The sequence below is a fragment of the Arvicanthis niloticus genome, chromosome 26, assembly GCF_011762505.2.
Source record: "Arvicanthis niloticus isolate mArvNil1 chromosome 26, mArvNil1.pat.X, whole genome shotgun sequence".
Taxonomy (NCBI): Eukaryota; Metazoa; Chordata; class Mammalia; order Rodentia; family Muridae; genus Arvicanthis; species Arvicanthis niloticus.
Window position 1 is genome coordinate 38,961,250 of NC_133434.1, and position 12,696 is coordinate 38,973,945.

Sequence of the window (12,696 nt, forward strand, 5' to 3'; positions counted from 1 at the left end):
GAATACTTTTGACATCAACCCCTATGCAGTCAGGCTTGTCCCTCAGGGAACCCAGAAACATATTTTTAACTTTTATTTATATTCCCCTGCAGTGCTTAGCCTCACAGCCTATGCAAGAATTCAGATCACCAGACTGAGGGGGTTCTGGGTGGCCCCTCTCTGCTTCGTTTAGGGGCAGAAGTCCCCTCTTTTAGGTTGGGTGGAGATGGGACTTGGGAACACAATGGATACAGTAACATCAGCATCTAGAGTCTATGATAATGTATCTGAATAGATTTTGCTATCAGATTATCTATCTGTTGTTTCCCAAAGTTGGCCTATTTTAGGCCCAAGGACCAAAGGAAATAAGCAAAAATTGTCCAATTAATGATCCCAAGATGGAAGGAAGTAAGGTTAACAATCATGGAGAGGTTGAAGACCAATTCTGTACAATCTCTCCTTTTTCTCTTTCTGTCTCTGTCTTTTCTCAAGACCTTCTCTGACCTTTTCATGCTCTTTTTAACCATCCCTGTTTTGTCTATGTAAAAGCAGCATTCTTCTCTAAGGGCTGTACACAGTCTAGAGATGTACGCAGTCTTTTCTATTGTAAAAGAGAAAAACAGGTCCAATAAAGTCCTTTGCAGTTTTGGAGGATCACATCAGACAGCGAAACAAAGGATTTCTTCAGATTAGTGATGTCAATCTATAGCTGTTTGATGTCCTTGTCAAAGGCCCATCTGATGTCTGAGTAGTTTAAGTTTGGAAGCCAGCATCAGGATTAGAACTCCTAATAGCAGACATCACGGGTGATTAATTTTTACCTGGAAGAAAAAGAAGAAAGGAATTCTCAGGGAAATTTCTCTTCCTTGGATGTCAATTGTTATTCATCTTATTTATAATTGGGCCTGGTTTGTGGAGGTATCTATTTAATTCATTAATGTTTTTGGTGGCCATTTAGTTGTGCCTTCTGTGTTATCAAACAGTCATTTCAATCCTCGGCCCCATATATCCTGGCCATTCGATTTAAGGGTAAGAGGGTCCTTCCACATAGTTGTGGCATAGTTTTTATTGGTCTCAGCAATGCCAGAGGCAATAAGCAGCAGATTTGCCATGAGCTTTCAGTTTTAGAAAGTTAAGAGTAAACAAGTCATGTTCCTTCCACCCTCAGAGAGTCATAAAAACACTATTTAAAGTAATATAATTCTTTCTTAATAATCTCTTTTATCAAAGGACTATTATAAAACAGCCAACAATTAATCAATCTATATAATACATCAATTAGTGAGAGCTTTTTCTACTTTTTGTAAAATTACTCCTCTTTTGTCAATTAATTGTTGAGGGAAATTAAGATTTGCATCTCTCTTAAGAATATTAAACAGAGACATAAATTTTTTTGTGAAGAGCTTAAAATAAAATCTTAGCCAATAAGCATCTCATGGAAACTTTTGAAAATCATTTGATATAAGTAAACTTTCTTTTTTTGCCAGACCCATTATCTGTTATTTTTTTATTGGATATTTTACGTATTTACCTTTCACTGTTATCATTGTTGTGGCACACTTCTGAAGCAGGGTCATCATGAGTTTGAGGCCAACCTGGAGTTACATAATGAGACCTAATTCTACATAATAGCTTAAGAAGTTGAATACTCCATTTAAACTTTATTAAATTAGTTGTATTTCTTCTAATATTAGAAAAACACTGATTCAATTGTCTAGGCATCTGATAATATACTGGGTTTATAACATGGTATAATTTTGTTATTTACCACAGTCTTATTTTGGAAAACTTACCATGTGAATAGCTATCAACAGAAATCATTGGAAGGGAAATATCAAAGCAGTGTATAGTCTAATCCCAGCCACACAGGTCACTGGTGAGATGATGGCATGCCAGTTCAAGATCAACCTAAGCAACTTAACAAAACCCTGCAGGGAAGGAATATTTATAATAGTTTCAACTCTCTTGTGGTGCTGTTAACATGAAACCCAAACCCCACTTGTAGAAATTACATAGCAAGCAAGTTACTACAGCTACCTCCTTATTAAGCCTCCTCATCCCCCAAAGGAAATAACAGCAAATCTGACAAGAATCTTTTATAGTACTGTCATTATCTATGTGACCTCACAGTCTGTTAATAATGACAAGTAAATTGTTGCTTTATAGGAAATATCTGTTAAGTCACTTACCAATGAACTTTAAACAGTTCTTATCAGTGAAATACTTAGAGGGAAATAGTATGGAGCCTTAAGCTGTAGAATACACATTTATAATCACCAGCATTTCTGAGATAAGTTCCTTACCTAGTGTCCATGTAGAGGAGCAATGCTCTATCTCAACCCCTGCTGTTACAGATATTAGCAGCAATCAAAACTTTAATTACTAACTCTTCATTACTTCCTCTCAAAGTGCTCATTTTTCATTTTTTTAAAGCTTTGGGACTGTTGTACAGCTGTGAGACCTGATGGCAGTACCTCCTCAGCCATCTGGCTCAGGGCAGAAGGTACCTAATATAGACTACAGAACAGAAAGTCACACATAAGTGAGGGCAGACTAGTATGAGACCTTAAACAACAAACAGGTAAACAAGACATGAGGACAGCCTGAATGGCAGCAAAAATATAAACAGTATAAAGAGTTTTAATTTTTTTGAGATCCTATTTTTGCTGAATAAATATCTGCCTTTTGCTTTCTAAAACAGAAAGTAAATTAGTAAATTGTTTCTAATTCCAAATTAAATACTATTGGCTCAAGGAATCAGAAGCTTTATGTTGGTCTCTGTTTCCTTACTTGTTCCTAGCATGTAAGACTTCTTTAAAAAGATATTTTGGGGGGCTAGAGAGGTGGCTTCAGTGGTGAACATCACTGGCTGCTCTTCCAAAAGACCTAGATTCAGTTTTCAGGATCCACATGGTGACTCCCAACCATTTGTAACTCCAGTTCCAGCATATCTAACACCTTCTGATCTTCATAGGCACATGGTACACATACATACATGTAGGCAAAACACTCATACATATAAAACAAATCTTCAAACATTTTAATAAGTAAAATATTTTAAAATTAAAACTACTTTTGCCCATTCATTTAGATATGAAAGCATATTCCAGCCACTGTTCATCTTAGTAAATCTCTTGTTAGTCAGATATGGTGTTTCATGCTTATAATCTCAACACTTGAAGAATTGGTATGAATTTCACAGCAATCAGGGTTACCAGAATAAGACAGACCTGTTCCGCGCCCCTTTTCGAGTCCCCTTCGCCCGCGAAAGAGACACGTGAGGCAGTGTTTGGGTGGTTACTACAGCAAGGCTTTATTCTTGTATCAGCAGAAGCGGAAAGCCCCAAAGCCCGGGAAAGGCACTGCTATATGCACCCTAGAGTGGCATGTTCACTTCTGATTGGCTGTTCACTCATCACCCCCTATTACTCCCTGGGATGGGCAGTGACTTTGGCGCGCTTTTGCCTTTTGCACCTGCGCAGTTAGTTGTTTACTTGTGGGAGCACAGGATGCCCGAGCCATCTTGTAATGGCAAATGCTCACCGCGGCTCCTAACATCTCCCCCTATCAGTTTTATTAAGATGGAACAGCCTTTTGCCTATCAAGCACGGCACCAACTCAGTGAGGGAAAGCAGAGGCCTGATCCCCTGTGCAAAATGAGATATTGTAATGGGTTTCTTCTCTTGTCATCCTGCAATGAGTAATACTTCCCATACCCATCTCGATGCCTTTTGACAGGGAAAGGGAGCCTCTGCCCTGGGGCGCCACCAGGGGAGGAGGTTTCTTGGCATCAAACCTTTGTGCAATCAGGCATACTTTCGGGAAATTTATCCACACTCGTGGAACATTCCTTGTCGAGTACCCACTCGCAAACACCTCTAAATATTCAGGTACCACAGTTATTCAGGCAAGGGATGGCTAGACTTAGACCTCTCATCGACCCAGTGCAATGGGCTGAACCCTTGGGGTGCATCGACTGAGGGTCTCAGTCATCAGATACTTTCTTAGCATAGATAGCCAAATTTCAGGGGAAGATCCTTGCTCCAGGCTAAGAGTGCTTGGGCGATAGCGACCTTGTCATGTTTTTGTTGGGCTCTGAGCTTGCAGACCAACCATAACATGAACACTAATCCACAACATAGGGCTGCACCAAACAGGCCTATCCCCACCCTTTATGAAAGAAAGAAAAGGCAGAGGTAAGTCAAGAAGTAAAATCGCCAGGGGTAACAGGGTCCACTCATGTTCCATCAAGGCTCAAGATCCAGATCTGCAATTGCTGCTGCATCTGGTCCAGCTCCCGAGTCCAATTCCCTTGTAAATAAGCAGAAAGATTATGGCTTTGAATAAATGTATCATTCATCAATCTCAGAGGTGTAATACATAGATGTGGGGTTGCTGACATGCAGCTCATTTGAACCACATCTGTGAGTTGTTCTACATGGGCTTGGAGCAAATCAACTCTCTGATTGACCAACAGAATGTCTGATGCCAAGTGTGCATCCATTTTCTGTAGAGTGGTCAAAGCCTCAGAAGTCTTTTCTGAAATTTGATTAACAACAGTAGCTGCTGTAACTTGATTAGCCAAGGCTGTGCCGGCTGTCACAGCTGCAGCTGCAGAGATGGTAATAGCAGTGACAATGGCTGCAGTAATGCCAAAGTCTCTTTTATGTCTTATTAATGATGTAATAGGGAAAGTTTCAGGATCAGTTTCTGCTGGAATGGGCACAAAGGTAGGCACATGCACAACCAAGGCTAGGTCTAGTTATCCATTCCAGCATTGTGCTAAAAAGCATGTAACATTCTTACAATCCAAGATATCAGAATTATTTTGAAAGTTGGATAACATAAAGAAAAATGGGGGGTCCACACACACCGACACCGGTTGTGCAGATGCATTCCTAAACACCTTATTAATTTTAATGTTATCCAAAGGGCTAGAGATATTACTTCATGAAATATACCATTCAACAAGGCAAAGGCAGATACACTGGCACTAGCTCCAGCCTCATTACTCAACACCCAATGATAAAAGGGCCAAATATTTTCTATACCAGTGCTCTTACCTGAATTATTCATTATAGCCAAATCGAGAGGAGGGGATAAATTAAATCCTCTGGCAATTTGTTTTTTGGGTTTAATCTTAGACTGGCAAGGTGAAAACACCACTGAAAAGGACAAATCTGGGTAGTACCACGGTATCATCTGTTGCAAATTGACATTATTGGTATGCCAATTGGACCTCTTAATTATAGTAACATTACTTCTAATCATGGTGGTGGTAATGTTTATAGGTGCTGATTAATTCAGACCGACATTTCCCAATCCTTCCATCTGTCCTGAACTAATCTGATTCAAGACAGCCCCTAGCACTCTTGTCTCTACCTTACTGTAAGTCACAGGATTCACCCAATTAGTAAGAGTAGCTTTCTTAAGAATCATACAAGGTGTATGTAGTTTACTTGTCTTATTATCCTTGCCTGCTGCCACAAAACAAAGTGTAAAATTTAATGGAAAACTTGTAACATTATATAACTTGGGCTGCTGGTAGGTGCGCCGAGAGCACGGGGCATCCATGTAACACTCAGTAGCTGTAAACAACGGCAGCACTGCAGAATTTGAATGTACTGGCATAGGAACAGGCCAAGATCTAACTATGGCCCATAGTGGTATACTTATCCCCAAATCTAACATCAGCATCAGGAGAATCAGAGCCGTTATCTTGCAATCTAGCTTCATTCTTCACGATCTACACCAGCTGCGTGGGGACCCAAATTGGATTGTCTTCACCCTGTGGAAAAACACCGACAGCTCCCCTCCCCAGCCATGGTGGGGGTCTATCGTGTCCCTGACCTTGGAGAAGGACACCAGCCATCTCTAAATTTGCTGCCGCAAGTCCTGCATTAGTGAGGGGGACCTCCCAAGCTGCGACAGACTCTCAACCAGTCTTGCAACCCTCTGTTCCTACGAGGGGCAATGACTGTGCGACATTCTGTTGTAGCATTTTCAAAGACCATTTGTTCTATCAATGGCATTGCCTGCTCTGGTTCCCCAAAGATTCTGCCAGCTGCCTCAGTCATGCGGGCCACAAAGTCAGAAAAAGACTCATTAGATGTCTGAATTATCTTGGACAAATAAAGATTACTCCCTTCTCGCCTGGGGAGAGACTTCCAGGCCTTAATTGCAGCTGTCGCTATTTGTGCGTATACCTGCCAAGGGTGAGCGGTCTGGTCGTTCGCGTGTATGCCAACTCCAGCCAGCATGTCAAAATTCCATAATTGTTGACCCTCAATGCTTGCATTAGCTCTGGCTTGTGCTTGTAACTGCTCATGCCAGAGCGCTTTCCATTCCAAATATTGGCCCATATTGATAAGTACCGCCTTCACTGTGTCCTGCCAGTCTCCTGGCATCATAGCAGCTGTACTTAATCTCTCCACTTGGGATACAGTAAAATTAGCCCCAATTCCATATGCATGTACTGCCTCAGCTAATTCTTTGACCTGCCTATACTCTACTGGGGCATGAACACATGCTCCTTCTGCCACTTCAAAGATTGGAAATGCAAGCTGTAGCTGTCTCTGATCTCCTGGGCTGAGAAATGAATTAGAGCCGCTGCCTGGGGCATAGGCCGGAGCCAAGGGCGGGGCCGAGGGGCTCAAGGTCTTTCTTAGTCTTATCCCAGAATGGCTATCTTTTGCACAGGTGGCTGCCTCCTCCTCCAGGCTCTCCTCCTCGGAGCTGCCAAGGTCTATGGAGGCAGGCTCCTTAATGGGGTACAGGGGGGTACCCCCGAACTCCACTCTCTCTTCACCAGCCGGTGAAGGGTCCTTAACCTTAACAGGCCCTGCAGTGGCCCCTGTTCCTTTTGAGTACTCTCCCTTTTTACCAGACTCCTGGGTCTGCCTCTTTTGTCCAGGCCTTCTTGCCTGCTTCCCCTTTCCAGGCTCCTTGGCCTGATCTTTTTCCCCAGGCTCCTTGGCCTGATCCCCAGGCTCCTTGGCCTGATGCCGGCTAACACGCTGTTTCTGATACCCTGGAGTGGACCTCTCCTGAAACCTCTTGACCTGCACTACTAGCTGTGCTGCGAGCTGGATCCTCACAATACAAATAAGCTAAACGCGAAAGCAACACAAACAAGAGGCCAACTAGTGCAGCGGCGACAAAGGGTGACAATCCGCTCACAACGAAGGCTTCCACCCCAAACATATCTCTCAGAGACGTACCTCGATCCTGTAGCCTTTTAACCTGCCCTGAATCTCGGGGGGGTCTCCCGCAGCGCCTTGAAATTCCCGGGTTTCGGCACCAGATTGTTCCGCGCCCCTTTTTGAGTCTCCTTCGCCCGTGAAAGAGACACGTGAGGCAGTGTTCGTGTGGTTACTACAGTGAGGCTTTATTCTTGTATCAGCAGAAGCAGAAAGACCCAAAGCCCGGGAAAGGCACTGCTATATGTACCCTAGAGTGGCATGTTCACTTCTGATTGGCTGTTCACTCATCACCCCCTATTACTCCCCGAGATGGGCAGTGACTTTGGCGCACTTTTGCCTTTTGCACCTGTGCAGTTAGTTGTTTACTTGTGGGAGCAGAGGATGCCCGCGCCATCTTGTAATGACAAATGTTGTCATGCTCACCACGGCTCCTAACACAGACCCTGGTCTCAAAAAATGGAGAAAGAGGAGGGATGTTGAAAGAAGAAAAAGTAAGGCTTATGAACATTAAACTTGAGAGTAGTAAGCTACCTACCTATTTAAGGAAGTGACACTTTCTTGGTTCCTCATGGGAAGACTTTTATCTGCTTAGTTATTTAATCGATGAGATTATGACTGTTTGCTCAGTATCTTTTAACTTTCGGAATCTGACCTGCTTAGTGGCTACTGAAATCACATTAATGTGGAAGCTGAAAGATGACTCCCAGCTTTTGGTTGGCTCCCTCTCTACTCTTGGTCAGTACAGGTTTTCTTTCAACTGATGTGTTGGTTCATTAGTGGAAATGAATGCCATCACTGTACCATTTCTCAGTGCTCTGCAGCAGTTGTTAATGTCAACTTCTATACAGAAACCCCGCAGAAACACTAATGTACTGGATTTTGTTGTTGCTTTCTGTTGCTTTACCTTTCCTTCCATATCTTGCTGTCATGCTTCCTAATGCCTAAGCAGACTACACCATCAGAGTGCAGAGGAGAGTGGGAAATCCATCCCAGATGGCAGACCAATACCTAATACTTGACGTCTCTCTTGGCTGCAGACCACCATGGGGGTCCAGTACGGGTACCTACTGTCTTCCCTGGCCTTCTTATCCTGACTAGTAGAATGTTGGCTTGTTCTTGCAGTTTGGGCTCCTTTCAGATGAATGCTTATGGCAGGGGTGAGTTGCTTCTGTTTAGCTGATTATCTCTGTGCTGATTTTCTCTCTATGTAGACCTTGGAAAAACCAGTTTGGAAGATGATTGCTACTTTTTTGTCATTGACTTAAAAGTATCTATGTGATTTCTGCATGGAATTAACCTGCCCTACAATCTTGGTCTACTCATGATTTGCAGAATACCATCAAGGTAAAAGTGTGTCAGTATCTAAATTGTAAATTCCAGAAACTTAAATGTGGAGCCTTCTAGTACTAGAGGTCTGTGTGTGTAGCTCAGCTGATGATGATAGATTATTTAGCACCTAATAGCCTGGGAGTATTGATTGCAGGTATTTCCTGAGTGGATACCAAAGAAGTTGAACTGTTTCCTTTTTCTCTCTGGAATAAATTTGGTATTGGAAATTATTTTTGTTTTTACTTAGGCTAGCCTGAATTTTTCTTCTCTTTGTAGTACCAGGAACATCTTCGGTTTCATTAGTTTTCTTATATATAACTTTTAAAGTCATAACCAGAAAATATGCAGCTGAATATTTTTCTCATACTGATGACCTACTAGTAGAACCATAGAAATAAACTTCCTTCATGTAAATAAACCTTAATAGGCCTGATCTTCTAGAATATGCTTTTATAAGAAAGGACTCACTGATAGTCTCTTTATTCATAGGAAGTGAACACACATTTAGCCCTATAGAGTACTTCATAGAAACATGAATGTAGAATAATGAATTGACACAGATTTGCTTTTATCTCTTTCTGAAGCAGTGGTAAAGAAGAGTGATGGCACAGGCAGGATCGAGGCCAGCCTGGTCTGAACATTGTGTAACAAGCCAGCCAAGACTACATAGAGAGACCTTGTCTCAAAAAAAGATAGATTAAAAAGCAAAAAGATAAATAAAAGATAAAATAATTGTTTAGAGAATTCTTTACTCGGACAACTACCAGTCATATGGGAATAGCAGCAAAAAGATAATTTTTGAAACTCAGGTTTTTTTTGGAGAGAGCAAGATAACTCAGCAGTTAAAGGGACCACCAAGGTTTGATGACTTGTTCTCAGAAAGACAGAACTGACTTCTAAAAGATGTTTTCAAAATTCCACGTATTTGCAGAGTCTTAACCTCATAGAAAGTACACACATAACATATGTTTTTAAGAGAGGAAGTACTTAGAAGGAAAGTAAGGTCACTGAGAAGACGAGTGTGGACTTTTAAAGACTGTTTCCATGACCCTGGTTTGTTGTTTTGTTTTGTTTCAACCAACTTAAAATTTCTATGCTTTATAAACTTTTTCATATGAATCCACACAGGATGTATGTTATCAAGATGTGTGAAAATAAGAAAGAAGCATATATTGGACTTAAGGATCAAGATATCCAACCCAACAAAGAAAAGAGACTCACCAGTATAATCAAAAGTTATTGATTCCTTGGGTGATATCTGTTGCCAGTACAGAAACCTAGAATCATGAGTTTGGGGAGCTATATCGCCAAGATGCTGAAAATCTAGGATACTGTGATATGTCATAATATTTAAGTAAGTGGCAGACCTAGCTCAGTGTATTCTGCTTGTCTAGCATGTTTATAATTTTGGGTTCAGTCACAAGTACTGCAATAAATAATGAATGAATGAGCAAATTAGACTTTGGACATAATTAATCAGTTGATATAGTAATTAAGTTAGTATATAAAATTGTTTTGTTTTTAACTTGTTTACAATTATGTTTTAGAAATTGTGTGTCTATATGTATATATATCACATATTAGTGTTCCCAGAGAGGACAGAAAAGGGCTCAAGATCCCCTCGAGTTAAATGCAGCTTTGAGCTACTAGACATGGGTGGGCGCTCAGGACTGAAATCAGGTCCTTAGGAGGAGCAGCAAGTGCTCTTAACTGCTGCACTCTCACTGCAGACAAACTTTTGGGTTTTTGAGACAGAAGTGAATATAGTCCTGTCTGGCCTTGTACTTATTATGAAGCCAAGACTATCTTTGACCCCCTAATCTTCCCGCATCCACGTCTTGCATAATGCAATTACAGACATATGCTACCACACTTGGCCAAGCATATGCTTTCTAGTACAACAGATGTCCATGTGTTTTCTTTGTTTCTTTTGTTGGCTTTCTTGTTTTCTGTTTAGCAGACAGGATCTCACTATAGTTCTGGCTGTCCTGATCTCACTGTGTAGACCAGATTGTCCTGGAACACACAGAGATCTGCTTGTCTAACACATCTGCCTCCTGAGTGCTAAGATTAAAGGCATTGACCACTATGCCTGCCTTGGTTTTCTTTTTTTTCCCAATGCAGGATCTCTCTACTATAGAGGGAAGAGCTGTAGACAAGACGCAGCTTCTCTGTTTTAAGGAGGACAGAAGATCATCTGTGGATCCCAGATACTGGAGAAAGAAGCTGTAATTTTGAAGTTACTTGGAGACCCCAAGATTTTTAGGTTCTGGAACTATGGGATACCTTCTCAGGAAAACTACTTTCAGGAAATAAAATCTGTCAAAGGGAAAGAGCTTGAATTTGAAAGGCAACATGCTGCTCCCTTTGGTGGTGCATGCCTTTAATCTCAGAACCCAACAAACAAGTTGGGAAGATCATAATGCTGAGCTGACCCAGCTCAGCTATCTAATGAATTTGAGGCTAGCCTAAGCTAAATTAAATCCTGTCTTACTTTCACCTCAAATATTTTCATCGTAACTGTTTAGAAGAGGTGTCATATGAGTACATACATCTGTACATATCCCTTTCTACTTAATGGTTTAATTGTAAATAAATGCATTGGAAAACAAGAAGAATTAATAATAAAATATTAAAATTAATTTCTGTGGGGGAATTTAAGTTTACTTTAGCTTTTGGGCTTTCTCTTTTGCATCGATATTTCATCATTTTCTGTATCAAACATGGATTCCTTGTGCAGTTTAATCAAAAGCACAAACTATGACAAATACTCTACACAACAGGTGTGGCCTGAAATGTGTTATTTCATTCTAATTCCTGGGGATTTTTAAAAAGATATTCAATACACATTTGTAGCCCAGCTGCCGAGGCTACACAGGGATCGGGAGAGTCTCTAGTAGGAGAAAACCAAGAAAATCTCCAGTGCTGGAGATAAATCACACAATGCCCAGGATGTTTTCTCTTTAAGCAGCAGCAGATTCTGAGTGAGACACTGACTCTGCTCATTGCAAGAAGAACTTAGTAGGGTGAAAGCAGAGCTTGAGCACTAGAGTTAGAGCATCTGCATATCAGAAATCAGAAGCCTCTAGAACAGATTCCAGTCTAGACTTCAGCTGTGTGAAGAACAGAGAAAGGAGGAGTCAGTAAGGTCACAAGGTGTGTGGCATCGTTAATTCAGAAGATGAACACATACATTGTTACATCACGTGCAGTTACTGACCTAGCGAAAGCCTTTTGGTCACTACATCTCCATTAATATCACCAGAAGCAGTTTTTGTTTTATTGGGCATTGCCAGCAGTATACGGTTACAGTTTTCCCTCAAAGACATATGGTGCTTGCAGCTCTGTGTCCTAACATAGTCGGAAGAGACTTGATCATCTGTGTATTCCATGAAATAATGCACTAACAGTGCTAGACCTAGATCATCTGTGTATTACATGAATTACGGTATTACTGCTAGACCTTGATCGTCTGTGTATTATATGAAATAAGGTATCAGTGCTACACCTTGATCTTCGATGCATTATATGAAATATGAAATCAGTGGTAGCCCTTGTAGGAATGTGTATTACATGAAATACAGTATCAGTGCTAGACCTTGATCATCATAGAATTGTTTTCTAAATTCTGTTGCATTTGCTTCAGTGTGACTCCAACAGTACTTTTGCTTGTTAGTTTCCATAGAACCTGTCTATTAAACAATCCACAATATTTTTTGGCTTTTCCTTGCAGCCTTTTAGGTATACGTACTGTTTGCCTCTGCCAAATTCTAATTCATTGCAAGAAATTAATAGACTTCTTTTCTTAGGTAAGACCATAAGTTCCAGTGCTGATTACTTTATATCCACACAGGCTGGATTGAGTCCAAAAGCCTAAAGTTATCTATTAACAGTAGTGTTTTTCCAGAGGCTTCAGTCATTTCTTTTTAGATGACCACATTCCTGTGGTGACAAGTCTTTGTTCTCAAATAAGAGTCTAAATTTGTTATGAAGGTGCCAAGAGTACACTATTAAATGCAGTCTGCTAACCCCTTTAAACAATTATCTCTATGTAAAGTTCTGATGCCCTTACATACTTAGGATCTTATCCTCAGACTCTAAGGTGGAGGAGGACTGAAGTCTACTGGTGAAACATTAAAATTATTGGGGGAGAAAAAATAAACCTTTAAATCTCTAACACCTGTTT

At 40.9% G+C, this 12,696-nt stretch overlaps 1 long non-coding RNA gene across 1 annotated transcript; it reads left to right on the forward strand.

Annotated features, from left to right (window-relative positions):
* Nucleotides 1–2,861: 2,861 nt before the first annotated feature.
* Nucleotides 2,862–12,452, forward strand: LOC143439450 (uncharacterized). Its single transcript, XR_013107677.1, has 3 exons — nt 2,862–8,525; nt 9,639–9,864; nt 10,635–12,452. It is a non-coding gene; the product is annotated as an uncharacterized LOC143439450 (long non-coding RNA).
* The last annotated feature ends 244 nt before the right edge of the window (nt 12,453–12,696 follow it).